General features: G+C 38.7%; 1 non-coding gene across 1 annotated transcript; it reads left to right on the forward strand.

Moving 5' to 3' along the window:
* The first annotated feature begins 3,621 nt into the window (after positions 1-3,621).
* TRNAL-CAG (transfer RNA leucine (anticodon CAG)) lies at positions 3,622-3,704 on the forward strand. Its single transcript has one exon. It is a non-coding gene; the product is annotated as a tRNA-Leu (tRNA).

Here is a 3,704-nt window from a genome sequence, read left to right on the forward strand (position 1 = left end):
TATATGTGATGTTTATGAAGTTTCTACTGATGGCTAGGCCACGTTCAGTATTTGTAAGCCAAAATCAGGAGAGGAAAAATCTGAGGAAAAGTATCATAGAAACTCGTCACCACATTCCCTCATCTGAAATGATTGAGTCAGTTATGCTAATAATTGACAGTGTGAACTGATTCTCACAATGGAGAAGATGGAGAATTATTTTTTCTCCATCTTCTCCATTGTGCCAGTCTGTGGAAATCAGGCTGCACTCAGATGTCATCCGAGTACCGTCTGATGTTTTCTATGGACTCATGCAGCCATGAGACATTCAGCTGCGGGGAATCGAACATAATATTCGAGCACGCCGAAGACACTCGGTTAGCACCTGAGCATGCTCAGATAACAGCTAATCCGACCACGTTCGCTCATCACTAGTCTTATGTGTCTGTGCTATATTTCTTTTACTGAGATAATGACTTTTGGGTTTTCATTGGCTGTAAGCCATAATCATCAACATTAACAGAAATAAACACTTCAAATAGATCACTCTGTGTGTAATGACTCTATATAATATAGGAGTTTCACTTTTTGTATTGAAGAACTGAAATAAAGTAACTTTTAGATGATATTCTAATTTAGTGAAACTCACCTGTAAATGACCCGAGCCTCCATCAATCATGTAAGAAGCCGATCATCTTACTACGAGGCAATTACAAGAAAGAAGAAAAAGGGCCGTTCTTAAAATCGCCCAACTTGTAGCAATGATATAAATATTACCAGCTGCTCCCTTGTTTGCGGCGATTTTCAAGAGTTTTTCCAAAAGTGACGTGGCTTGGGTATACTATTGTTAGCAGGATGAGCAATTATTTTCCATCACGTTCTGTGATGATTCTCGGGGTATTTTCAGAGGGTTTTTTTTCTTTTTAAAGGCGGAAATATCTGACCTGATTTATGAGAGAAATCCAGATCAATTTTTATTTCAGTCTTTTGGTTTCAATATAAAGTTTGGGGCAAATTACAGAAGGAAACCAGAAGGGACATGACACAATGTTTACACTGCTCGTTGTTTACTATACTCATTGTTTACATTGTTCATTGTTTACACTGCCCCTTGTTTGCATTGTTCATTGTTTACATTGCTTTGTTTACTATACTCATTGTTTACATTGTTCATTGTTTACACTGCTCTTTGTTTACTATACTCATTGTTTACACGGCTCATTGTTTGCATTCTTCATTGTTAACACTGCTCGTTGTTTACTATACTCATTGTTTACACAGCTCATTGTTTGCATTGTTCATTGTTTACACTGCTGTTTACTATACTCATTGTTTACACGGCTCATTGTTTGCATTGTTCATTGTTAACACTGCTCGTTGTTTACTATACTCATTGTTTACACAGCTCATTGTTTGCATTGTTCATTGTTTACACTGCTGTTTACTATACTCATTGTTTACACTGCCCCTTGTTTGCATTGTTCATTGTTTACATTGCTCTTTGTTTACTATACTCATTGTTTACATTGTTCATTGTTTACACTGCTCTTTGTTTACTATACTCATTGTTTACACGGCTCATTGTTTGCATTGTTCATTGTTTACACTGCTCTTTGTTTACTATACTCATTGTTTACACGGCTCATTGTTTGCATTGTTCATTGTTTAAACTGCTCTTTGTTTACTATACTCATTGTTTACACAGCTCATTGTTTGCATTGTTCATTGTTTACACTGCTGTTTACTATACTCATTGTTTACACTGCCCCTTGTTTGCATTGTTCATTGTTTACATTGCTCTTTGTTTACTATACTCATTGTTTACATTGTTCATTGTTTACACTGCTCTTTGTTTACTATACTCATTGTTTACACGGCTCATTGTTTGCATTGTTCATTGTTTACACTGCTCTTTGTTTACTATACTCATTGTTTACACGGCTCATTGTTTGCATTGTTCATTGTTTAAACTGCTCTTTGTTTACTATACTCATTGTTTACACTGCCCTTTGTTTACATTGTTCATTGTTTACTTCTCTTTGTTTACTATACTCCTTGTTTACATGTCTCATTGTTTGCATTGTTTACATTGCTTTTTGTTTACTATACTCATTGTTTACACGGCTCATTGTTTGCACTGCTCTTTGTTTACTATACTCGTTAACATGGCTCTTTGCATTGTTCATTGTTTACTAACTCATTGTTGACACTGCCCATTGTTTACATTGTTCATTGTTTGCAGGGCTCATTGTTTACATTAATGGATCTTTGTTTACATGGTTAATTGTTTGCACAGCTCATTGTTTCCACTGTTTATTCTTTACACTTTATGACTTACTCTGCTCATTGTGTACATGGCTCTTTGCTTACATTGTTTAATATTTACACTGCTCATTGTTTACATGTCTCATTGTTTACACAGCTCATTGTTTGCACAGCTCATTGTTTACACAATTCTTTGTTTACACAATTCTTTGTTTACACAGCTCATTGTTTACATGGTTTTTGGAACCCCAAAATCCATGCAAACTGTGTGAAGGTAAACTTCCGGGCAGGTGTACATGGCGATAGATTATTTCATCCCAGCGAATCGGCCCGATAATGCTGCCATATGTCTCTTTACACCTGCTGCAATTTTCAGGCCTTTGTACACACAACACTTTATTTTTTTTTAAAGTGTCAAATTTTGAGCGGATTCCACGAGGGATCCTCCTCAGAGAAGCGACATCTCACTGCGTCATCAGAAAAGAGGTTCAATCTTACTGGATGAACTACAAAGTTGGTTTTCCATTGAATGAATTAGGGAGAGGATTTTGATGAGGATTTTGGAGCAGATCCACTTAAAAAAATCCTCCGTGCCTGATGGGCCAAACACGGCATCCTGACCAACGTGCAAATATAAATCCCATGTCCTGTGCATACAGGTGTAGAAATCTACGGCGTCTCGTGATTCTATTTGCACCTTGAGGTCATATATTTACTTTAGACCATGTTCCCACTATGCATAAAAGCTGCGGTTTTTTCCTGTGTAAATGGCTTGTCTTCGTTCAGAAAACTTTCTTCAGTAAATTGCTTTAATTATTTAAAAAAAAAACTCACCAGGTCCAGCGCCGTCTTTCCGCTGCAGTCTCTGTTGTTTGGCTGCAGCCAATCATTAACTGCAGCGGTTCGTGCCGTATATATAGGCAGAACCCTTGAGCACAGTGATCGGATGTGACCAGTGATGTCTCCACTGCATCTAAAGAGCAAAGACCAAAGCTCTGGCGGAGTGTCGGCCCCGGACCTGGGGAGGGTGAGTAGCACTCGGTTTGTTTTTTAATGATTAACGCAGTTTATACTAGACACTTTAGGATATGTTCACACATTGCGTTTTTGCAGGGTAATTTTTCTGCACCAAAAACCAGATCGGTGGCAGGAAACCACTGAATATTTTATACATCAAATACACAGAAAAAAAAAAAACCACATGTGAACGTATCCTGGTGCGGACTCTTGTTACACAAGTATCACTATTCGTACAGGAGTCCCTGGTGGTGTGAACTGTGTGTCACCCGGGGGTCTCAAGAGAGCAGAAGCTGACAGCTCAGGGGTCATTGTTCCTTCTGTGATCGTCTGTACTGACAGGCCTGTACTCAGCCAGCAGTCAGGATGGCCGAGCGGTCTAAGGCGCTGCGTTCAGGTCGCAGTCTCCCCTGGAGGCGTGGGTTCGAATCCCACTTCTGACA

The sequence above is a fragment of the Ranitomeya variabilis genome, chromosome 4 (genome assembly GCF_051348905.1).
Source record: "Ranitomeya variabilis isolate aRanVar5 chromosome 4, aRanVar5.hap1, whole genome shotgun sequence".
Classification (NCBI taxonomy): domain Eukaryota; kingdom Metazoa; phylum Chordata; class Amphibia; order Anura; family Dendrobatidae; genus Ranitomeya; species Ranitomeya variabilis.